Here is a 26,511-nt window from a genome sequence, read left to right on the forward strand (position 1 = left end):
CGTGGTCGGCAGGATTCAAACCTGCGCGGGCGCAAAGCCCACATGATTTCTAGTCATGCCCGGTAACCACTCCGGCACGACCACTTTGTTTAACGAAGTGAACTCTTCGGCTATAGATTGCGGCCAATTACTAGTGGTCACAATTTAATGCCAGAAGATTTTTTTTTCTTTGAAAGCGAATGTGAGCAGACTTCGCCACAGCCTTCTCTTCCGATAACTAATATATGCATGGCACTTGATACGCACAAATTTGTTTGACAAAATGAGGCATGGCATCTCATATATGGAGTTCCCTTTGTACTTTTATTTACCAAACACCGCCAAAATCATTCTGGTTTGTGCAGTTGTGCTTGCTCCGTCGATGTGCCTGCCCTGCTTTGCTTGCTCCATCCCTAGTGGCGATTTGAGCCATGGCGTGGTGCCGAGCTGCATGTACGTACTTTGTTATACAGGAGCAATGTCTATTAAGAAGATAATCACGGTAACATAAATAAAACTATAAGCATCTGAGTTTGCTTCATTTTTCAATCTCAGGTTCTATGACTGTACGTACTTGTGTGTTTTTTTCTGTTGTTGAGGGAAACGTACTTGTGTTGATGCCAATAACATCTGCTGCTTAATGGAGTTTTCAAATTGATGCCATCGGGAGTTGTAGGTTGGAATCCCGAGCAATTGTGCTTGATATCCAAGCAACTTGCATCGCATAATACACTTGGAGGTTCACCGTCACGATCAAAACCACTGGCCGCAAAAGCTAAAAAAGCAACTGGACTGAGATTATCAAGACCGCTGGTACTGCATCGGTGAGAGAGAAAATACAGGTGATGTTCGAGGATGGGGAGGTGACAGATTTTGACTTGACTGGCTTCTCCTTGATTTTAACCATTGATGCATGGGAGATGCTCGTCCCAGTGATCCACCGTTTGGAAAACCTAGCTTGCTAGAGCATCTCCAATGGATGACAAAAAAAAATTGATACCCCAAAACTAATTTAGGTAAGGAGACTGAAGGTTTTTGGGCACAAGTAAGTGTTTACTTTTCCGGATGCCCTAAAACTGGTGCCTTAAAATTTGGAAAGCAATTGAAACATGGGATTCGGCGATGGAGAGACAGGGATGCCAATCTGACAGTTGTTGGGCGCCGAGCTCGATTTTAGTTGGCAGAGGTTGCCGGGACTGAGACGATCGCCGGACAGCAAGGAATGGCGTATGGGTCTTCCAGGGATGAAGGGGAGCCAGGGATGTGGCCAAATCCTACGTGTCGTGCCAACCGAGTGTCGAGAGCTCGCATGGAGAATCGAAGGTCGTGAGGGTCATGGCGAAGCCGCGAGCAGCGGGGATGAGCATTGAGGTGGCACTTGGGCTGGGGGCGGCCGGTGGAGTCGCAGGGGTGAAAAATCGACCGGAAACGATGTGTGGTGCCGACGACCGCGACCGCGGAGAAGTTTCAGTGGAGCACTTGGACTCACGCAGACAACGTTTTTGTTTTTGCGGTAACCACTAAAGGTGTTGTGAACATACAACATTTATAGTAAATTTTTGGATGTGATCTATTTATTTATTTTGGCACCGTAGAGCATTTGTCGAAGACCCTTTATTTTGCATAAATGACCTAAATGATAATTTTTTAGGTACGTTGGCTATTTTACGTCGTCTGTTGAAGATACTCTTACAATATGCTGGATAAGAAAGTAACAGTCTGCATGAAACGTTTCCTTTTTCTTTCGAGTGAACATGGAACATGATTGTAGGATTCCCAGGAAAAAAAGAACATACATAGGATAATGTTCCCGCAAAAAAATAGTATGATAGTATTATTTTATTTTATTTTTTGACGGGAAAACAGTAGGGTAGTAGATTACCCACGAATCGAAAAGAAAAAGGGCTATCCCTGTTCGGCGCCTTAAGCGCCTGAATAGAGATGTTCCTGGCGCCTGCTGCAGCGCCTTGATGGGCCAGCCCGCTATGCAAAGGTAGCGAACAGAAATCTTTCCCTAATATATATAATCTATCCCTAATCTATTCTTATTTTTTAATAATAAAGTACGGATTGACTCCGTGGGTTCACCGTCACAATACGTTTCTTCCCGTGAATTTACGCTTTCAGTTTAAATTTAGAACATATTCGAGGTGGTACTAAAGGTAATTCAATCGTAGTTGTTTTATTTATTTTGCGTTCTAAAGATTGGCCCGTCGATTGTGTACACAAATACATAATTGGGCTGGGCTTTCCTTCCCTAAAAAAAGCGCAATGTGTGGCCGCATTACACCCGGTCTTTTTCGTCTTCTTGTATCGATCTCTTTCTTCCTCGATAGCAGCTCTGCAGCAAACCTGGACTCCTTCCTCTTCTTTGATCTCACCCGATCTCCTTCTTCAAGGGCACAATTCCTTCTCTTCAACGCGTACCAGATCGAGGAAAAGAAACTATTCGATTCGTTATTAGATCGAGAGGGAGAGGTCACGAGGACCAAGCACAAAGTCGTCAATGTCGTTGCTCCTCACCTCACTGATCCCCTTCGTTACGCCGCCGTTGGTCCTCACGTTGCCACTTGATCGGCATCGAGGTTGTTGGCCAAATCGACAGAAAAATCAGATCGGGATAGAGAGGTCACGAACTCACGGGTACCAAGCATGAAGTCGAGAAAAATCAGATCAAGATCGAGAGGAAAGTGGCGAAGGGCGAAAGACTCGCAGGCATCGATGACTCCTCCACCGGAATCGCCGGCTGGTTCTCCAACGACACGCTTCATATGCGTACACACTCATGTCATTGTCCTGCCGGCGACCCCTGTGCTGAAGGAGACAAGGAGAACGACTTCCAGTCGGGATCGAGACAACTCCTCCTCAAAATCAGCTGCTACTTCTCCTCTCTTCCATGGACGGGGACATGGTGCCCTGAGGCTTGGCTGGGTTCGATGGAGCAAGAAGAATTTGATGGGAGGAAATCATTGACATGCTGTAGTGGGTCTTGGAGTCGTTCGGCAAAGGAGCCAGCCTCGAGGCTATTGGACGGGAGTCGACGGGCAGGGGATAGAGCGCGTCATGGCTGTTGGGCTCTGGTGCGGGCATCACGAGCGCATCCCGAGTCCATCCATCAGTCAAGGTGTCCACCCACTACAGTCCGAGATGCCGCTGCCAAGCGTGCTGACCAGAATATACCAGTCGGAACTTACATATTGTTACCATCGGTTGGTGATTCTTTTGCTACTTCGAGGGCCACCAGCAGCCCCGGCTGCGAACTTTGCATTGCTGGTACGTGTCTGTGGGACTGTTCCGCAGATCATGTCAACCAGCCTAGCAAATTGAAGGAACATGGTCTGAAGTTATTAGTGTATACTGTAATGTTGATTCTCCGAGTGAACATATCAAAATAGTAGGTTCCCAGATCTTAAATAAAGTGTAGCAGTTAATTGTTGATAATGTACTATAACCTCATTTGCATCTGCCTAGCCTTTCATCGAGCAGCATTTTGGTAAGCATATCTTGGGCCCAGGTAAACAAAGAAGAGTTGAGCTTTCGCTCTCTGGTTGGTTGGCTGAAGATATCTAGAGTTTAACCCTGACTTGGTGTAAGGAAAGCCATGACCTCAATTCTGAACCAAAGAATCCAAGGATAAGCAGAAATATGCTATGCTTGCAACTCAGTTTGTATCTTCTCCAACGAATATTGCCCTAGTACTGACAGGTTGTTACTACATATCTTGGTGTGGATTTCACCAGCGGTTCAACTTTTCAATCCAGTATATATTCTGGTCGGTTTTTTCCCTCCTGATTAATTACATGGTGATTAAAATTAAAAGAAAGGGACAATACTTTAAGACCTACATAAGGATTCTCAAGGTATATGTTTTACATGATCGTATCGAATCACAAGAATACTTATGCCCCTGTTGTCGTCATCGCCAAACTGGGCGCTCCACACGCAGATGTTGCTCGCTTCAGTTATGGATTACCTGAAGCTTCTGAACAATTTTCAGTTATTTCTCTCTTATATATTTTCAATTTCAGCACTAATTCATTGCCTAAAGCTTGCAGAGTATTATCTAAGTACTTGCTATTCATTATTGCCTGAAGCTTCTGAACAATTTAGTTATTTCTCTGGTAATGGAAAATTATTATATATTTTCTTGTGCTTTCTTTACTGCAGAGACCACTAAGTATTCACCCGAGCCAATATATGGTGTTATAGATGTACACAGGTTCACTGGACCCATGATAGTCACGGTTGACAGAGATCAAACCTTTTGTGGATAACTAGGGAGGAGAAAAATGTTGTACTGTAGTTTAATTGCCACTGGTCGCACATATACAAGTTCACTTACACTTTCGATACTACTCAAATATCCTCTAGATTTCTATGCAAATTCATGAATGATTTGCTTTCATTTATTGCTGTCAGGTTGAATGCAAGGAGCTTGCTTTATTGATAATTTCATGTTTGTGTGCTTACATTGCAATGGAGGAGGCATGTCATATATTCAGGTATGTGTATTGAAAACTATTTTTGTAGTAGGTTTATATGGATGACTACGAGCAATGTTATACAAAATCAACTGTTCTCATGTATCATTTTGGTTGTTATGCATGTATATTGCAGAGTAAGGCAATCCCTATTTTTAACAATTCATACCCGAGAGCTGATGTGTTAGTTACTGCTGTAGTATTTAAATTCTTTAAATTTAAAGGATGATATCTAGCGAAGGAAGGACAAGACCTTGCTGCTGGAGTATATTGTCAGGCCATGACCCATATACCGTGGCATTAGTTGTCGATAGTGAAGTTTGGTATGCAGCTGGAGATGACATGATTCTTTTTTCTTTATTATTCTATTGAAACCGCCTAGCTGCATTTTACATGTTAACCATGTATGTTTCCGGCTGAATCTGTTAATCGACAAATCATCGATCAAAATTTGTGGAAAGAAAATGTGAACCGGTATTCCATCTAGATAGGATTGTAGAATGTTATTCAGTTGAGATTGTTGCCGTAGCAAGGTTGGTTAATCTTCATTGATTTAGTTTCAAATTCTTCAGATCATTTAAATTTGGCATATGTGGATGATGATGGTAACTATATATAGCTGCACTGCATATACAGATGGAGATCATAATGCCAAGGTAATGTACATGTGTCATATGATGAATTAGTGGGTTGGGGCAAAGAGAAGTGACAAGATATAAGTATTGTTTCTCCCGTTGCAACGCACGGGCACATTTGCTAGTCTATCCCTAATCCCTAATAATAAAGCACGGATTGACTTCGTGGGTTCACCGTCACAATACGCTTTCTTCTCATGTCATAATACGCTTTTACGATTTGTATAGACAAAATTATAATATAAACGAGGTGGTACTAATAATATTTTCACTAATAATAAAGCGGCTATCGTGGAAATAACGTTTCGTATTTTTTCTTCCTATCGCAGCATGGATCTCTAGCAACACATAGTCGGCCCGCTCGGCCTCATCGCACGCACGTCCCCCCGCGAGCGCTTTTCTTCGCCGCCACCGGCTCCCCCCTCATCATCGCTGCATCCCGACCGCAACCCTACATGGCGCTACCGGCCGGCACGAATCTGCGCCGCCCGCCCGACAACCTTCCTCTAGCAACCGTGCAACATCGGATCGAGCTATCCTCGGGTCTCTAACCTCAGTGGTCGTCACCATCGGGGCAGGTGGTGGACTGGCGACGTGGACGTGGTGCCTGGCGGGGGAGGGGAGTGCCGCACTGCGAGCCTCGGTCCGGCGGGTTGCGCGCTCGCCTCGCCGGTACAGGAGTGGGCAGGCAGTGGTCGCCATGGCGCGGCCTGGGTGCCCGCTGTTCTCCTTGCGCACATGGTGCCACGGCTGGATCCGCGGCACCATCGCCCAACGCCCGTGCCGGCGCTCCCACAGCCACGTTCTCGTCCACCATCGCCCGCACCCGCCTGCGCTCATCCATAGCGGCGTTCTTAATGGCTTCAGTGACCATGCTGCCTCGGCTGTGACCCATGCCTGCTTGGCCGCCGGATGGATGGATACCGGCACTACAGGGCACAGACTTCATGCTCGTGCCGACGGAGTTCATCCTCGATGCCCTGGCTGCGACCCATATTGATTGGCCACCGGCTGGAAGGGGACGTCCTGCTCCTCCCGACTAAGCTTGATCGGTGTGGGGCGGTGGTACAGCCTGGTATGTGCGGCCTGCGGACACGCACCTTCTCTTGTTGTCCTGATTCTCTCTGCGCTAAATTTGTTATCTTATCTTACTGATTAGCAGGTGTTTAGAAGGACCACATGAGCGGTGACTAGCATCCAGTAGGAGGCAACAAGAAGCAGCGAAAACTCTGAGCTAGCTGCTAGCAATGCACCCCCTCCGCTCTCATCTAAGTACATGGATTTTCAATGGCCAAACTACTCTCTTGTTTCTTTCTCTAGCGTTTCCAGTTTTCACTAACAATCCGTATTTGGTAAACCGTGAACCATGTTCATGAGTATCCGCCCACAACCTGTTTGATGATATGCATACGAAGGATTGAGATACATTCTAATTTTTAGGTCAAGCTCTTACCTCTATTTAGAAAATCAATATGAAGAAACAGGTGTATCTGGTGTATGATCTACACTTAGAACAAGCGTATCTGTTGTTCCAAGCTGCCGGCATTGACGGCCAAAGAGTCGGCGAGGGTCCATGGTTCATTTGTTTTCGTGGGGATTATTCAGTACAATGCGATCTACACTGAAGCCAATCCGATCCAGGTGAAATCGGAAGTTGGTAGATTATTCCGACGACGGGGCTTTTACTTGTGCCGCTCTGTATGTATGCTTTCAACTTGAAAATTGCCTGATTTTATCAACTATTGCTTGATGAATGACCAACCAGTTTATGCCTAACATTTGCGTCTCTACATTTATGTAGTACCATTCCATAGCTCTCAAGGCACCAGGTCTGCTTTAGAGACAAACTCTCGCTCGGTTTAGTTTCCATGTTGTGTTATATTCCGATGAACTATATTCATTACAAACGGTAAGCTGAAGTAGATTAATTAAAAAGGATAATAAATTTGCTCAATCCATGGTCAGTTGCTGAACTGACCAGGAGCTGCACTTCAAGGAGCTAACTGTTCACTATAAAATAGCCATAAATTTGTTAGTGTTTAGGGTATTCATCCACTCCGTGTCCTGTATCTGAATTTTGTGATCTGGAAAATTTTACCGGTTATTTCATAGTAAAATTATAGAGTTGTTCTCCCTCTATTTTGCTAATCTGCTCACTTGCTTACAGTAAATAAATAATTAAATTATCAGGAGTGGTGATTTCAAGGAAAAGAAACAAACACTTTGAGGTCTCTGCTATCGCACCCGTGCTCTATTCAGTTCAGTGGAGATTGCTCCTTCAGTCACCATGCGAATCCATGTCTAGCATGTTTAGTCACATTGAACTCTTCCAACTTTTCTTAAGCTATGTTGTACAGACACACAAGTTTGTTGCTGAATATGAATCAATTTACTGTGATTTTTCATTATCATGTAACGTGTTCTTTTATCTGATGAACAATAATATAATTTCATGCCTAAAATCATAGTTTGGGCATGTATCTCTCTGCCATCTAATTTCGCTTAATTAATTGAAGAGACAGCCGACCACCCCCTTTCTATTGTATAGTTATTCCGTGCACGTGATTACGTGAATGTTTATGTTATATATTTGATATTTTTTATGCACTCAGTTTTTCCGTGTGTGAACTTTGCATACTCAACACTGGGTAGGAGGAAATATTTGCATTTCTAAAGGGTCAGCGCATTGTTGTAAATGAGTTCCCATCAAAGAGGTTCTCACATTTTCTGTTGAAAGTAGTGGCTCAAGCTATCTCATAAAGCTATATTGTAGATGTCCCTTCGTGCTGATTTTTCATGATTACTACATGGTAGACACATTTACCAACCATCCTCCGAGAAAGGGAAACTACAATAATTCATATCAAAACATTTCTTACAACCTGAGGCAATATCCATCATTCAATAAACATTCAAGACGAGGACTATATAGTGCCTCGGTCCAAAATCAATTTTGTGTAACATATATCTTGAAGATGCATATTCTATGGTTCAATACCAATTTTGTGTACATCAAGAATCATTGTCGGCCTTTTTTTTACTGTTGAGTTACTCTTTTCCTCCACCCCACATCTTTGACTCTCTGAACACAAAATTGATGTGGGGTGGAGGAAAAGAGTAACTCAACAGTAAAAAAAGGCCGACAATGATGCTTGATGTACAAAAAATTGGTATTGAACCATAGAATATGCATCTTCAAGATATATGTTACACAAAATTGATTTTGGACCATAGATATTTATGCCCCTTGCAACGCACGGGCTCATTTACTTTATATGATAGTTCTAATTTCTTTGATTCTATATATGATGATTTTCCATTGAAACCATCTAAGTATTTTATTTGATGGCCGTTGGTTTCATGTATTTCCCTTTTTGCTTGAGTTTCTTTAGAAAGGGAAAATAATATGCATGGTTTGTTCATGTCGTTTTTTATCATGTGACGAGCTTTTGGCTGTTCCTCTATGTTGGCACGTGGTAGATGCAATGCATCCCTTTAACAACTTTCTAAGACTTGTGTGCTTGAGAGTTCAGATGACTGATTCCGAGATGTCAACATGGAGGAGCGGGGTGAGCGCGGGGCATGTGGTGGCTGAGCTTGGGATTGACCATGTCTAGACATATTGTGATAGGGTGGACAACACAACCGCTTTCAGCAAGGGCCAGGAGAAAGATAATCGGCAACACAGGTGCATCGCCGAGTTAAAATATAGGACATGGATCAATGGATCATGAGCCATATTTATTGGGCTAACGACAATGTGATTTCTTTTATATGATGAACAATAATATAATTTCATGCCTAAAATCATAGTTTGGGAATGTATCTGTCTGCCATCTAATTTCGCTTAATTAATTAAAGAGATAGCCGACCACCCCCTCTCTATTATATAGTTATTTCGTGCACGTGATTACGTGAATGTTTTGGTTATATATTTGATATTTTTTATGCACTCAATTTTTCCCATGTGTGAACTTTGCAAAATCAACACTAGGTAGGATGGAAAATGTGCATTTCTATGAGTTCCCATCAAAAAGGTTCTCACATTTTCTGTTGAAAGTAGTGGCTCAAGCTATCTCATAAAGCTATATTGTAGATGTCTCTCGTGCTGATTTTTCATGGTTACTACATGGTAGACACATTTACCAACCATCCTCGAAGAAAAGGAAACTAGAATAATTCACATTAAAACATTTCTTACAACCTGAGGCAACATCCATCATTCAATATCCATTCAAGACGAGGAATATATAGTGCCTCGGTCCATAGCCCTAGGCAACATGAACCTCTTTTCTCGGAAGATCACACAGAAGAGAGAGTCATTGTAAGATGACTTAAGACTCAGAGAGGCAGAGATGTGGGATGGAGGAAAAGGAGTACCTCAACAGTAGAAAAAAGACCGACAATGATGCCTGATGTACACAAAATTGGTATTGAACCATAGAATATGCATCTTCAAGATATATGTTAAACAAAAATGATTTTGTACCATACATATGTATGCCCCCTTGCAACGCACGGGTGCATTTACTTTATATGATAGTTCAAATTTCTTTGATTCTATATATGATGATTGTCCATTGAACCCATCTAAGTATTTTATTTGCTGGCCGTTGGTTTCAGGTATTTTCCATTTTGCTTGGGTTTCTTTAGAAAGGGAAAATAATATGCATGGTTTGTTCATGTCATTTTTTATCATGTGAAGAGCTTTTGGCTGTTCCTCTATGTTGGCACGTGGTAGATGCAATGCATCCCTTTAACAACTTTCTAAGACTTGTGTGCTTGAGAGTTCAGATGACTGATTCCGAGATGTCAATATGGAGGAGCGGGGTGAGCGCAGGACATGTGGTGGCTGAGCTTGGGATTGACCATGTCCAAACGTATTGTGATGGGGTGGACAACACAACCACTTTTGGCAAGGGCCAAGAGAAAGATAATCGGTAACAAATATGGGACATGGATCAATGGATCATGAGCCATATTTATATATTGGGCTAACGACAATATGATTTCTTCTCCCACGTTGCAACGCACGGGCTTTGTGCTAGTCTTTCCCTAATAATAAAGCACGGATTGACTCCGTGGGTTCACCGTCACAATACGCTTCTTTCCATGGTTTTACGCTTTTAGTTTAAATTTAAAATATATACACGAGGTTTACCAAGGTGGTACTAATCTATATACGTGCCCATACATGAAAACCATCAGGTTCCATGTGTTCCTACCGACTTGGGCCTCCAGGCTGGGTCGTTGGCCCAGCTTCAGTTGAACGCGAGGACAATGAAGATGTGTAAAAATAAATAAAAATGGAACGTCGTCAATGGGATTCGAACTCTGGTAACTGTGCAAATGCTAACGCAACAGCCAAATCAATCCAGGCTTGTGGGTGTCCCAATGTCGGCCTCTAGCACTTTAACATAAAGCAAAGGTGTACTGGGGTCAAGGAAGTTGGGCGCTTGATGGGCACGGGAGTGCTGGGCCGAGACGGCTTCCGCGGCCCACGGGGCAGACAAGAAACAGGCCGGAGGCTTTTTCATATTTGTTTACTTATGAAATAGTCCCACCTTGCTATTTTGCATTAATTTTTACCAATTTATATACGTTCTTAGGTTATCAGGCATCACGGAGCTGCTTCGGAAATTAAGCAAAGAATAAGGCATGAATATCTCATTGAGAAACAAAGAAGGAAGGCCCAAGGAAAGAGAGAGAACGGAAATAGAGGGTAATTACTTGGAAAGTAAGTGGCTGGCAAATGAAATTCATGACATGCTTGATAAAGAGAGAAGAAGGAGAAAGGAAAGAGAGAAGAAGGAAATATGAGGATTGAGGGAGGAACCTACCAAATAGAAGAAGGAAATAGGAGGATTGAGGGAGGATCCTACCAAAATAGATAGGACATGCAGGATTTGTGGGCGCCATACTAATCTTTGTTGGCATGAAATTTAGTATCAATGGCAGGCGTACTGGCCTCATTCATATCTTATATGAATATAAAAATGATGTGGCATTTTTTTCCTACATGCAATCCTCACTAAATTCACGTCATTTTTTTCTGTTGCAGCGGACAGCATGACATGTTTTACTTCCACTTATGACCCTTACTAAATTTGCACCAATTTTATAACACATTGAATGGTATGTCTGCGCATACAATCCTCACTAAATTTATGTCATTTTTTACTGGTGTAACCCACCGGCATATATGCTACATTTTTTATAAATGAAGGTATAATATTATTTGGCCTCCCATTTAGTATGTCCATGCCGTTTCTCCATACTTAGTTAGGCTATTCTACCGATCGTCTATCCTAAGCCATCAGGCCTCTGCCCCGTTCATCCGTGTTACGTTCCACCAATAAAAAAACTAATAAAAAACAATGCCCTCCCGACCCGTCTGTGCAATCCGGCCCAACAAATCAGACCCACCAGCCTGTTTAGGAGATGAGGCAAAAATAGTAGACCGTGATAGCAATCAAACTTGCAACCTCCACTGTTCTTTGGTGTTGATCATTTTAACCCACAAAAAAAGGTGTTGATCATTTTAAACTAAAGTTAAATTTGGTGTTTGTTTGTGTCCTTTACGGACTGGTACTGAACTACTATAATGTAAAATTTGGATACACAAATACAAGGCGCAAGCATTAGATTATGCAGATGTGACGGGATCTCAAACATGACCGTTCGCTGGTCTGTATATATAGACGATGCAATTCTTTATTGGTTTCAAGTATAGGTGGAACGTTCCCATGTAGTGGACATTGTGAGAGACAATGTGGACAAAGAAAAAAGTGGTAAGAAGGATGGGACGCTAAGGGTGATAATTTGTTTCTCCCGTTGCAACGCACGGGGCACTTTTATACTAGTCTATCCCTAATAATAAAGTACGAATTGGGTCTCCGGGTTCACCGTCGCAATACGCTTTCTTCTCATGTCATAATACACTTTTACGATTTGTGTAGATAAAATTGTAATATAAACAAGGTGGTACTAAGTACGGATTGGGTCTCCGGATTCACCGTCGCAATACGCTTTCTTCTCATATCATAATACGCTTTTACGATTTGTATAGATAAAATTGTAATATAAACAAGGTGGTACTAATTCGTCCGTCCAGCGTTCGTATGATCCGAGTCCGAGCCAGGCCAACCGAGCCCGATCATGGGTCGCGACCCAATAAATCTGGCCCATGTATCCCGATTGAAGGAAAAAGAAATGCATGAGAGAGGACTCGAACCCAGCACATCACGATAAGGATAGAGTGGCAGGGCCAGTTGAGCTAACTTGCGCTATTTGTAGAACTGAACGTTGATTCTGTTGTTAAATAGTACCACATCGCCCCCTTACAATCAATCTACCCAATTTATATAGGTTTTTGAATTCCTTGGTTATCAGGAAGCCATCTCACAGATCATACAAAAAAAATAGGAAGGAAAGCGAGGCTAATGGTGGGCTCCTAAACGGGATAGGAAGGAAATCGAGGCTAATGGTGGGTTTGGCTGCTGATGAGGAAAGTAATAAGAAGGAAGGAAAAAGAGCTAAAATCGGAGCCTAGCAAAAACACATATAGATGAGGAAAATAATAAGAATGAAAGGAGGGATTTCGGGGCATTGAAAGCAAAAAATGTAGGAAAGCGGGGAAGTTGTCCCGTAACAAGAAGGAAAGGACGGGATTCGGGGATTGATAAAGAAAAATAGGAAAGTGAGAAGACATTGTCCTAATAAGGAAGAAGGGAGAGAAAATACAGAAGGAAAGGGAGGGATTCGGGGAAGAGAAAATAAAGGGAGAGAGGGATATTTTGTTTACAGACACTTTGAGAAAATGACCTCACAATAGGTTTTCAAAGCATTTTAGTACATTTCACATAAAAGTATTTGTGTGCATTTTAGTAATTTCTATTGAATGAATTTCTTTCATGCTTTAGAGTTCGTCCCCTTAATTTTTTTTACATCCTCCGCCACTGGATATAGTCCCATGAACGCGTAGTTTTACCCCGTCCATAACTCAAGAGAAAATTATGTTAGGATTGTTTTTTAGGCGGGAAAGTTAGGATTGTTTAAAACCTGCAAAAAAAATACTATGTCTAAATCATAATAAAATTTTGTTTATTTTTTGTCATTCATATACATTTTTTTTAGAATTATCATGAAAAGGAGAGTACCGGTTAAAAATAGATGATTGCTTGTTCTTTTAAAAAAGACCGGCCATATAAGTCTACACGAACCAAACGATGGTATGGCATCAGGCATAACCAATGACTTGATTGCTGTTTTAAAATAAAGGATTTCTCAAATGTACACCTTCAAACGAGGTTGTACGCTCGCATATAATGATTATAAGGGTCAACGACTCTGTTTAATAATATATATATATATATATATATATATATATATATATATATATATATATATATATCAATTTTTTCGTGTTGCATACGGGTTCTTCAGGTCTGACAAAATTTTCCTTTTCTATATCTTCATGTCATAGGAGTCGTAGTTTTCAGATCATCTACAAACCTCACACAAGTAAACACTAAATTGCGAGAAAACCTAACAACTTTTGCAAGTTTGACAAAGTTTTCCCGCAAAAGAAACAAGAATCTAGATATTTGGGTTTTGGATTTTACTGAAACAACTTTGCTTTCACAATATTTTTTGAAAAGGGGCGCTTTATTACTTAGAAGGTTTAAGCATTACACCCGGTCTCTGCATAGTTAAGATACACTCTCATCTCTTGTAACATTGTCAAAGCAATAAGAGTCAAACTCGGAGTCCCCGCTATGTGCGACATAAACTCCACACTTTTCTCTGTTATATTAGCCAGAGATAGAGTCTTTGTACAACACTCCTAATATCACTGGACACGAATAGTGCTATGCTACCGTCCACAAACCTGGCCAACATTGGTTCATGGACATTCGTGTTACCACCGCAGTGAATCAAAGACATTGTACTAAGATGGAATTTACTGTTGACAGTATAATGCTATATTTTTTAGGCATTATTAAGCAATTCCAACAAAGACGTGAAGGGCTACTCACAACCAGGTAGATATATCTGTGATTTAAATTCCACACACCTTCAGTACAATTCTGAAATTTGTTCATATTTTTTTCGCAATACATATTTTCATGGCAGCATGGGGGACTTCAAAGAGTTTGTTCATGTCATAATGTCTGGCGCTCGGTTGACGAATGAGAGGGGGGGGGGGGGTTCTCTTTTCCACCCGTTGCAACGCACGGGGCATTTGTGCTAGTCTCTCCCTAATAATAAAGCACGGATTGGGTCTTCGGGTTCACCGTCACAATACGTTTTCTTTCCGTGAATTTACGCTTTCAGTTTAAATTTAAAACATATCCGAGGTGGTACTTTTCACATCTACCATGAAAAGTTCCATACGCTCGTCGTCCGTGTCGTACGTGGTCTGGAGCTTCGTAAGTCTCATGGGCCAGAATTTATATTTCTGTTATGGGCCGTTACCAAAATAGTTGCTCCATGTGATAAAATTTTGTACTCTTTTTTTAATCAATAGTCTCATCCTGCTCTTTTAGATCATATCTTAGCAACTTAAATACGTTTCTCAAATTGTATGAATCAAACAAGCCAAAGCAGGAAAAAAGACGAGACCTGCAGCATATATGCATCATTAATCGAAAAACATCTCTGAAGAGGAAGGCTCACACATACATACATGCAGAGACAGAGTGGCCGTCGGTGCTGGAGTGCTGGAGCTTGAGCGACGGAAAAAAGGGGAGCGACGGCGACTTGGCAGATGAGCGGGAGGGTACGGGGGTGTGGTCGAGCTTGGCGACCTCCACCCCCGTTGTTGCCCCCTCCGAGCTCCCCACCTCGCGCTCGCCGAGGTGATGCCTCCTCCTACGTCTCCATCGCTAGCGGTGTTGCCACTCTAGCGAGCAGCACGGTGAGGCCGCACCCCGAGCTCGCGAGCTGCCCCGTAGTCGCCCATGGCCGCCGCGTGCCCGTGAGGCCACGCCCGTGCTCAGGAGCCGCGCCAGTCATCACCCGGGTCCGTCGCGTCACCCATGACCGCGCGCCCGAGCTCGCGAACCGCCACGGTCGTCGCCAGTGGCCGAGTGCCGTGCCCGCGCCCCCGTGAGGCTGCGCCTGTCATCAGGCGGGCTCGTGGCCGCGCCCAATGCCCCTGTTCATGGCCGCACGTGTGTGGCCGCTTCTCGAGCTCTCCTGCATCCGTTGTGGCCACACCCAGCGCCCCTACCGTCATGGTCATGCGCCCGAGCTCGCGTGCCTCCATCGTGGCCGTGCCTGCTACCCCTGTCGTCGTGGTCGCAAGCCCGAGCTCGCTTGCCTCCGTGGCCGCGCGCGTGACTGGGCCCGATCTTGCCGGCCTCCGCCGCACGCCGCACAACAAGTGTTTGATTAAATGTATGAGAAACCTGAAGTTTGCGACCAGCGCTGGATTGCATGCTTTCGTATCTGTGTCCGGATCTCTGTCTGGATAGAAAAACGGACATTTGCCGCACATATATACATGTTAGCGTTGGAGATGCCCTAAGAATTAGACAATGTTGGACTAACATATATACACAGATTAGGACACGCATGGTAAAAACGCATTGATGAACGTTTATATGGACACATAAAGTCTCTCTCCCGTTGGTTTTTTTTTAAGAAATACAACCCATTATCCCTAAATTTAATGCTAACTATGCAGCGGCACAGTTCCTTGACCCGACCAATTGTGGATCATACGAACCGGTGTTTTCTCCGTTGCAAAGCACACATGTTATGATAGGGAGCATGGGTGTGGTGATGGTACATGCACCAAGTGTAGTTGAGACAAAAACCCACCATCATTACAAGTCCGCATAATTACAAGTTGGCACGGAAAAGGGGCTCTCGATACGACGTGCTAGAGTATGATGACCAAGCTCATCACCTTGGTATGAATATGCGCACAACAAGACCATCATCAACAATGGTGGCGAAGGGAAGAAGTGGTAATGCATATGGGTTAGTAGGGATGTGCAAGGATCTGTTTCTCCCGTTGCAACGCACGGGCATATTTTGCTAGTCTCTCCCTAATAATAAAGCATAGATTGGGTCTCCGGGTTCACCGTCACAATACGCTTTCTTCTCATGTTAAAATATGCTTTTATAATTTGTATGGACAAAATTGTAATATAAACGAGGTGGTACTAATCTCCCAAGCACACAATTAATCGTTGGCGGCTTGCGGTGATCGGAGCACGAGAGGAGCAGAGAGAGGCGGCGCCTCTGCGAGGGAAGATGACGGCGTGCTGGACGGCCGGCTGTAGGAGCAAGCAGGCAGAGAGAAAGGGAAGAAGAGGCGGGGGTCCAATCGTCCGAACAGGCCGACGGCGAGGGACGCTGGCAAGATCGACGGACGGGCACTCGCGGGATCGAGCCCCTACCTCGGCCGCGCGAAGGAGATCGGGAAGAGGGAGAAGAGGGAGGAGGGCCTGCCTTCAAAGGTCGTCCTCCTCCTGACGGACTACGAGGCAGCAGGTGGCAGGGCGGAGGAGTACGAGGCCGACGGAGAGGTCCCAGACGAACAGGGCGAGGCGGCGCTTGGTGGTCAGGGCGGTCGATCCGGCTGCTATGACGTGGATCCAGTGGTGAGCATCAACAATTAATGGGAAAGGAGGCCTGCCAATCTCCACCGGAAGAGGAGGAGGAGGTCGACACCACGAGGCGTGGTCGAGGCCAGTGCCGGAGATGCTCCCGCTGACGCGAGCATGCAGGGTCGCAATGGCAGGCGGCAGTGCGCAGGTTCCGGCGACTTAACGCGTTCTGAGCTCCCATGTGTGCGTCGCAAGAGAGGGTGAAGGAGAGAGAGGAGGCCGGTGGTAGGATGGGGGAGGCTCTGCTGCTTCCTGTTCAAGAGAGAAGAGAGGGTGAGGAGAGAGAGGAGACCGGTGATTGGATGGGAGGGTGAAGCACGGGAAGGAGCTGGCTCACCGACGGCGGCGGTGTCCTGTTGCTGCTGCAGATCGCCGGCGGGGGTGTCGGGCACAAGTTGCGGGAGAGGGGCACGTGGGAGGCTGCCTGCTTTGTGGACGAGGCGCTCACGCGCGGTGAGGATCTGGCAAGGGGGCGGTGCAAGTCTCTGGAAGGAGTGTTTTACAGATGGGGAATTGATCTAATCCATCAAAACGCATCTAGCCAACTTGCGGGAGCTCTACACACGCTTCCACTGGGTCCCACGAACCGCACCTCATCTCTCCTGGTCCGGTCGTTTCTTTCCAGCGATCCCATCCACATCATGTTTCCCCATAGCACCTGTACCCACACCAAGTGACACAATCTTTTTAAAAAAAAAATGAGACCAACCCAAGGGCTAATCCTCGTTGGCTTTTCTTTATAGGAGAAACTCCACGAGCATCACGCGTTCAAGCCGGGACTTGAACTCGGGTGGGCTGTCAGTAATCTCAGCTGCCCAGCCAACGGGTCGACGCCCCGTCCTCAATTTTTTTTCTTTTTAAAATAAGGAAATGGCCCCAAGGACCCGGAAGCTGTGTTAGATGAAGAGCATCTATAGTCGGACACCCTATTTCATCTCTAAACATCTGAAACGCCCGTGTCCAATAAAAAAAGACCTACGTACCTAAAAGCGAGACCAGATTTAGGGGCAATATGAGAGTGGCCGGACAAGTCAATGCACCTTACTCCATATCGTAGCCATCTCAGTATATCTCACATGCGGCCACCCACTCCTTCTCTGTCTATTGAGGCAACGACACGGGCGGAGGAGACGGTGCTTCGCGGCAGCGACGACGTGGGCAGAGGAGGCGGATGGAGCTCGAGCCCATCAGGGATGGAGCTCGTGCTCGTCGGTCTCACCTGCCCGGGCCAGGGCTCTTGCACACTGGGGACAGAGCGCGAGCGTGCCGGGTCATACCGCGGCCGAGCCGAAGCTTGATGTTGTCGTGCCCACTGGGGCCTGTCCTATTGTGCTAGCGTGTGCGTTGGACGTATCTGTGGGCCCTGCGGGCATGCTAGGATGTCGCCGTAGCCGCGGGAGCATCAGTGGCGTGCAGCCATAGCGCCGCTGCAGGCCGTGCTGGCCATGCGTGCAGCCCGGTGAGCCGCATGTGATGTGCAGGCGTGCACACAACCGAGCTAGCGGATGTTGCCGGCCATGCTAGATGTGCGCAGCCGCCGTGTGCTGCTGGACTGGGCGCCACAGTCGCGTGAGTGGCTGCTGCCGAGCTGGTCTGTTTCATGATGCAGGCATGCTCTGGAGGTCCCATCCACAACGTGTTTGTCGAAATGTCTGAGATAGTGAGGGGTCAAAGTAGGAAGATTGTGATCATGGTCATTGGAGATTGTAATTTTTTCCTCCCGTTGCAACGCACGGGCCCTTTTGCTAGTAATAATAAAGCACGGATTGAGTCTTCGGGTTCACCATCACGGCGTTTTTACACAAAGGTCCCTATGGTTTTTATGAATTAAACCCGCCGTCCCTAATTTAGTGAGTCCGAAAAAACGTTTCGTTTTTACAAAAAGGGCCCTGCATTTATTTGTATTCAACCCGCTGAAGCACAGGAGGAAAACGCATCGGGGGCTGACTGAAAACGCAAGGGAGGGGTCCTCCTCGATGTGGCGGCTCGATGCAGAACGGCAGCGCCGACTCGAGCTTGCAAAGGCTGGATCCGTGCGTGTCAGGGGTTGGGGAGGCGGATCCGGAGGCAGGCGGCGCGGGGGGTCGCCGGTGATGGCGAGCAAGGCCGGGGCGAGGCTTACCGGGCGGATCCAGGGCTTCCGCGGCTCCTGGGTAGAGACGAGACAAGGAGGTGAGGGAGAGATGAAGCGACAAAGGAAGTGGGGTGCGGCGACCTAGGCAGGAGCTCACCGGAGCCGGGTGACGGCCAACGGGCGCAGGTGACAGAGGGATACAACACGGCGTCGTCAAATCCTTGCAGGTGTGAGCGGACGACGGCGCCGTGGCTGGGCACGCGATGACGCAGAGGCCCCCGTTGCTACGGCTCCCCATTGAGTGCCCTAAGGCCGCGGATGCTGCTCCTACACCCGCACCACCAGCCCAAGGTGAGTCTCCTCTACCTGCTTCTATAGCTTAGCTCCCACCTCGCACCATGCTACTGAACTTCTGCCCCTCAACCCCATTGTTACTCCTAAATTAGCTCGACAGCGCTGACTCTTCCATAGAGGATGGTGTGGTGTCAGCCAGGCAGCATAACGCTTGACGAGTACATGTTCTGCAGGTGGATTCGTACTCTTCCGCTCTAATTTCTTGGTTAGAGGCAATGCCCTCATGGTGTTTGATGAATTGCTATTTCTCCACCGCCCCTACATCAAGCTGCACACCAGGAAGATGGTTGATATTGGGTACAGCATGTCGCCAAAGTACATGGTTCTCTTTCTCGTTCCTTATTTCTTTCAGAAGTTCATTACTTATTTCTTTGCTAAATTTATGTTAGCAAGAGACTCATTGTGTTTTGAAATTTCACAACCCTTCTATCTCTCTGTTATGATTTTTTTTTTGCCATGTTATGCTAATATAGCTGGCTGACTTAAGTAGTAAAATAAACCATGTTCCTTCCACACAATAGGAATTTTTTACTGTTACATACTCATCAAAGTTACATGGTGTGCAGTTTAGAAATTTGATTACTAGGGGACTTTTACTACATGTCCAGTTATGGTTTCATGATAAAAGGAGCACGCACCAAACGTTTGTTGAATTGCTACTTGAACAAAATGTATGGAGTTCTTGTTGCGTGCTTCAAGTCATCAACCATGTAAAATAAATCCTATAAGTTGTTCTCACCATACAATCTTTTGAACCAAGTTTGTAAAGTTACTATGATATGATTATTGTTTTTGTAAGCTTCCCTATAGATATATTGGAGCTATTAACTCTGCAAAAGCCAGTAAAATATATATGCAGACTTGCATAGAAATAACTCATTTTAACTGTTATTTGGTGATTGTGGGTCAGACATTATCCGACGGTGAATGAATTACCTCTTGTGTTTCCTGGGTTTAACATCTAGAAATGGATGGCAAGTTATTTTTTATGGCATTTACTCGCCAATAAATCATGTGTCATTATAGTAATTTTTTTGTCTTATTACTAAAAGGTCTAACTGATGTGCATAAGGATCATAAGACATAAATGGTGTTGAACCATATAATATTCACCAAGATCATAACTTTATATTTTGTTCACAGAGATCTTAATTTTATGTTTTGTTTTTGGAAAAAACCGTCAGATGATTGTCCATGATTTATATTAACATAACGGCTAGCAGCTAGGCAACCAGTTCAAGTTGAGATTGGCTTAGCTAGTTGTAACCATCGAGTTATTAGGGCATCTGGCGTAATTGATGGTGTACTGTGGGGTCATTGTTTTACGCTTTATGGACCTTGAAAACCTGCAACAAAATTATTCCCGGTTCAATTTTGTCAGAAAATGTACAGTGCCCCCTAGAGTAATTGTCTGGTTGAGCTAATGTGTAACATGTAATATGTACATGATCATTTAATTTCAATCTGCTGCGAAATTGTTGCAACAGGTCGTGTTTGATCACTTTTGAGAAGCATCTAAATTTTGTATTTTTCATCACTTACATTTCAGCAAGCCCATAGTTTGTTTGTGTTGTATGCCTGCTGATTTCAGTGCTCGAGAGTCTAGACTTCAGAGTAATAAATTACTGAAAGCTATTAGTTAACAGTGTTTTTTCTTGTTTTCTACTAAAACTTGACATATTATCACAATTGCTTTGCCTAAGAGGGTCAAGATAGGTATTTCCACTAATTGCTCATATTTGGATCCTACGTCAGGCAACTGTGAAGAAATTACTCTAAACACAAAATAAAATCGGCAACATTATACATTGAAAGGCACAGTAAGTTCCCACTATTTTTGCAGCACCTATGTGACAATTTTTCAGTTTATCTTTGATATAATTCTGTGTACAATCTCTGGGTTTGTTGCCTTATAAGAGACCGAATTCTTTGTGGATTTCTTGATCTGCTTTCGACTACGGCAGTTGATAGCAAAATCTGACAGTGGCAACCAATTATTGGTCACAAGCTAAGGTAAGATGGGGAACTGCAATGAGGGAGCAGGTAATGTATTCGTCAGGAATGGAAGCTGCACTTGCACGCACGCTTGCTTGCTTGCTTGCCCATTTACTGCTACTAGTCGAATGCCCGTGCGTTGCTACGGAACTTTAAAAAAATGTATAGACACGTTATTGTTCTAATTCGAAAGTGTATGTCAAACATGATGGATATTCATCCATATAACGCCAACTATCAATTCTTTCTCCCAGTGCTTTCTGTAATGTGAGGATCACTTCAAAATCGTAAATAACACGAAATAACTTTCAAATTGTGAAGATAAACATGACAGCAATTAGAAAGTTCAATTCTCTTTTTTGTTGATCATTTTGTATACGAGTATTCAATTATGGTGTAAAAAAAATCTAGCCATTCTGGAGTATGTTTTATCCAGATATCTAGTCTAGCTCCCAAAACAATCTAAACAAGGGTGAAAGCAGACGCTAAAGATTCAGCATCTACACCGATCAAAATGGCCTCTTGACTTCTTGAGCCCCTTGAAGTCCATCGTCTCGATGTACTCTACGCTGCCCCTGAAACCATTGAGCAGCTTGAGCAGCTCGCTGGCCCGATCCTCGGTCATGCCGCCTCAGCACACTTGGAGCAGCTTCCGGTAGGAGCCCACACGCAGTGCCTCGTAGCAGCGCGCGCCAGCGCCGGTGTCCGCGGCACAAAAGAGGTGCCAGAGCACGGAGACGGGCAAACTCCTTGGCCATGTTGGACACGCGGAACATCTTCTTGACCAGCACCGGCATGACCAGCGCGTACGCACACGCGGACCTGAGGCCGGTGTCGGCGCACAGGACGCCATCGAGCACGGCCAGTGCCTTCTCGCTTGTCCCCTTGTCAGTGTCCACGACGAGCTCCACAACGACGTCGGCGAAGCAGGCGGTCGCTGCTGGAGATGGGGTAGTAGGCCGTGATGAGCGCGGCCTTGGTGGCCTGCAGGGACACGGCGTAAATAATGAGGCTGACGAGCGCACTGCACACGCCGGGCGTCCTCGAGATAACGTTGACGGCGTGCCGGTCGGTGGATGAGGCGAGCTCGCGGTGGACAATGGCGGCGCGCTGGCCCGCGCGGCGACCTCACTGTGCGAGAGCACCGAGACAAGGGTCTTGTGACTTGTGAGACGCCTGGGAGGCAATGCAGCGCCGGGCCTCGTCGTCGAGCGGGAAGAACATGGTAAGGGCCGCCAAGATCGTCCCCAGCGCGCTCAATGCTGCGGCGCTGGTGCTCTCCACGGGCTCTCCGGTGAGGCTCCGGAAAGCCGAGGCGAGCTGGCGGGCGGCGCCGGCAGCCACGAGGCACCGGCGGTTGCGGTCGCTCTCCTTCCCAATGGCCCTGGCGGCCCCCTGCCCGCAGGCCGCTGCGTTCCCGCGCACGAAGGCGGCGAGCACCTCGGCGGCGTCGGCCTCGGCGACGGGCACCTGCTCGGCTCGGTTGGCGACGCACCAGTCCTGGATCATGTGGCGCGTGGCGTTGTTGGGGACGAGGTCGGCGAGCCACACAGGGCCGCCGGTGATGGGGCACGTGTCGCGCCCCCGTACCAGCCACCTCTCCCGGCCATTGTTGATGCCCGTAGGTGCCTTGACCGGGTCCTTCATGAGCTCAAGCGAGATCGGGCACCGGAAGTGCGCCGGCATCGCCAGCTCCTCATCGTTCCCGGCATCCGCCACCTGCCCTCGTCGTTAGCCATGCGTGGATTGGGAGCGATGGTGCGTAGGTTCGTGGGCGGAGCGGCGGCGACTTTTCACGCGATAGAGACAGGAGCGAGGGGTGACCGAGAGCACGACGTGCGTTAGTGGGCAGTTGTTTCCCTGGTTTGTACGATGGATTATTCCTACGGAGAAGTAGCGATCGCAAGAGGCCCGCATTTTTCGGATCATACCGGCGTTTACGAAGTGCGATCGCAAAGGGGAAGGGATGGTCGAACCATCACGACGACGGCAGATTCCCCTTTAATAGTACAGATCTGCTGCTCAAGAGGATGACAAAGTTCACACCGAAGGTGTTTGAAGAAATGACCCAGTGGGTGGGAGTGAATTAAATAGTGGTTGTGGCTTGGTAATTTACTTGTGTTTTCTCCCCTCTTGCCTATGATGACATTGTACTGGAGCATCACCGAAAGGCTTGCTGACCTGGTGGAAGAAACATATGTGCTCTCTCGCCTTATTTATTTTGCCACTGTGCAATTCATGCTTGAACATATGATTGTCCTCTATTTAGTGCATATTTCAGTAGTTAGATATTTGAGCAGGAAATGCACGTTCCTGCTACTGTACTATGCTTGAACACATAAGAAAATATGTCCCTCATCCATCACGTGCCTACGAAAAGGGTAAAAGAAAATGAAATATGTACTATATTATGTAGATGGGAGGTGGCGTCCGATGAATTGAGCATTGTATCGCGTGCTGGCAGTGCTACTACATTGATCTGACGACTATTGTTATCTACGCAACTTCATGCCATGGCAAACTGATTTCCGATAGTGAACTTCTATAAATCATACCGTAGCAACACACGAGCATATTTAATACCACACTAAATATGCTGAAAAACATGCTGAGCGAAACGTTATTCACTTAATCTTGGGTTGTGCGTTGATTACTATAATTCAGAAGCTTTAGTTTATTTGGGATCTGGTTGAAAGAGGAAATGAGATGGCCGAGGTTCTAATGGATTTCCCCCAAATCGACAATGACATTGCCTGACATGATGTGAAGAGTGGAGCCGCTTTACTATAGACTGGGAGCCGGCCACGACCCGATGACCCATGGTATGTAGATGATACACCGGTGAGGCGTTGCAAGGGACCAGGAGGAGCTCACGATTTTCCAAGACATGGAGGAGCTTGCCATTTCCAGGCTAGGCATGCCCGACCTGCTGAGCATGTGGAGGACGCATGTGGATGACTAGGAGTCTGGTGTTTTCTTTGCAGAGAAGCACAAGAGTCCCCCGACGTAACACACACTCTTTTGTTATTGGATATAAAAAATGATGCTTAATGACACATGAAGCAGGTTGTGCGCTTTTTCTTTGCCCGATGCAACGCACGGGCATTTGTCCTATATATATATATATATATATATATATATATATATATATATATATATATATATATATATATTATATCTCTCCCTAATAATAATAATAATAATCTTTCCCTACTAATAAAGCAGCTAATGCTTCTGGTCATCCGTCGTCGTCATTTTTGCGAAAAGGTCCTTGTGCTTTTTCGAAATTGAACCCGCGGTCCCTGGTTAAGTGAACCAAGGAAAACGCTTCGGTTTTACAAAAAGGGCCCTGCATTTTTAATATTCAACCCGTAGTCCCCTTAACAGAGTTTCTGCTTGTACATCCAGATCCAGCCATCACGCACATACGCAAACTCTGTCGTTGACCCAAAAGGCAAGGAAGTGGCCAAATCCACACATATTCGAATGATGCTGAAATTACGACAGCATCGACGGCGCGGGCACGGGAGCGTTGGGGACGGGGATGGGCGTGCGACGATGTCCCGGTTCTTGACCGCAGGCGTGATGGGGACAGGATCCGGCGGCGGCACTCTGGATCTGGTGGTCTGGAACGGTGTGTCAGCGACTTGGCTTCACATTCAGTACTGATGCGGACTGCGGTTGAGGAAAAGAGATTGGATTGTTGCCCTGTTCGTCTGTCGGCAATGGAGACGAAGAAACTTGAGTGGGTCAGCAAGACACAAATCTTCGATTTTACAGCGAATAAGGCAATGGGAATCTGGGAATCTGATGGGAGTTCTCGATGAAATCGAGGGAAATCCTGTGGAAATAATCCATTTGCAGAAGGACTCATGCAAGGGTGTAAAGGAAGCCATGCAATTGATACTGAATCTTTGCGACCAAAAACAGAGTGAAGACCACTTTCCTCAAGAAGAATCTGACCGAAAGCAATTAGCCAGTTACCAGAGGAGGAACTTGTAGATGTCAAGAAAGAATTGGCGGAGTCGAAGGTGGCCGAATAATGCAGCGAAGACTTGCAAGCTGAAGAAATTGGCTCCATTGGGAGAATCGAGGAAGACCAGCAACAACAAAGGAGCAAGGACATGCAGGCTGAAGAAGATGAGCAACCTGACGGACAAGACCACCAAGAGGATGTGCAGCAGCCTGCGTCAGAGCCGCAGGAAAAGGCGGAGCTCGAGGACACGGACGGGAGGGAGAGCCCCCTGATGTCAACGTCCATCGCGCGACGCGTGCACATGCGGACCTCGTCGGAGAACCTGGCCGATGGCGCCGAGGAGGGGTCGCCCTCCAAGGGGAAGGACTACAAGAGGACGCTGGCGTGCAAGCTGTACGGGGAGCGGATCCAGCTCAAGGTCTGCCGCGACCGCGCCATGGCCGGGCGTGCGCCGACGACCTGGAAGCATAGAACGATATGAGGAAATGAGAGAAACATGCACACACAGAGAGGATGGGAGGGGAGGGGACGGGATCCGGTGGCGGCGCTGGCTCCGGCGGAACGGGGGGCACCAGCGACTTTGGAGGCTTCACATCCAGAGCTGCATATCAGTGGAAGCACAGGGATGAGAAAGAGGGATGGAACGAGAGAAGTAAGGAGCTGGATGCAGATGCATCTCGGGGGAGACGATTGGATAAGCTAGCGGTGGAGACAAATGCAGATGCACACGTGACGGCCTGACCTGTGTTACGTGCCGGCCACTCGGCCCCAACATTGTTTTTATAATATTTCTTGCGTTTGGGCCAACACTTAATAGTGCAAGAAAATTATTGGTAATGAAATATAACCTTCCAAATCAAACCTTCCATTAAAAAACATAATCAAAATCATTAGAATTCAAATCTGTTGGTAATTTATAAAATACTTTAAGTGAATTATTAAACTCTCAAAGAGTACGCAAGGGCATCTCCAACACCGACTCCTGAAAACGCCTGCAACCGTCCAGACTGCATAGTGATGACGAAGTCTACGACAAGATAAGGGACGAGGAAGAAGTTGCCAGCTCCGCCACGCTCGTGCCTCGCCGCCACGACCATGAAGCCAGCATGTCCAAGGACGCCGCCGGCAGCGAGGAAGAGTAGATCATGGGAGTTTGCTGGCGCTCGGCCCCTAGGTAGGCCATCGCCCTTTCGCTCCCGCTGAAGTCGAGCTTGACGGGCTAAAAGTCATCGATTGATTAGCCGCTTGCAGATTGTGGAGGCGGAGGTTACGAAGGCGGAGCTAGAGTTTCAGTTCCCGAGGCTCATGGCCGTAGAAAATGGGGAACGTGCGTTGGCGGTCATTTAGACTAGCTTTAGAGTACAATTTAGTTCAAATATGTCGAAATGTAATTAGT

The 26,511-nt window shown here is 46.1% G+C and overlaps 1 long non-coding RNA gene, 1 other non-coding gene and 1 pseudogene across 2 annotated transcripts; all 3 read right to left on the bottom strand.

Annotated features, from left to right (window-relative positions):
* TRNAS-AGA (transfer RNA serine (anticodon AGA)) lies at window positions 1-84 on the bottom strand. The gene has a single exon. It is a non-coding gene; the product is annotated as a tRNA-Ser (tRNA).
* A 15,794-nt stretch (window positions 85-15,878) lies between these two features.
* Window positions 15,879-17,192, bottom strand: LOC123106689 (uncharacterized). Its single transcript, XR_006451434.1, has 2 exons — window positions 17,054-17,192; window positions 15,879-16,968 (listed from the first exon to the last, which is right to left on the bottom strand). It is a non-coding gene; the product is annotated as an uncharacterized lncRNA (long non-coding RNA).
* A 4,224-nt stretch (window positions 17,193-21,416) lies between these two features.
* Window positions 21,417-25,220, bottom strand: LOC123101249 (U-box domain-containing protein 21-like; annotated as a pseudogene).
* Window positions 25,221-26,511: the final 1,291 nt, after the last annotated feature.

This window comes from Triticum aestivum, chromosome 5A (genome assembly GCF_018294505.1).
Source record: "Triticum aestivum cultivar Chinese Spring chromosome 5A, IWGSC CS RefSeq v2.1, whole genome shotgun sequence".
Taxonomy (NCBI): Eukaryota; Viridiplantae; Streptophyta; class Magnoliopsida; order Poales; family Poaceae; genus Triticum; species Triticum aestivum.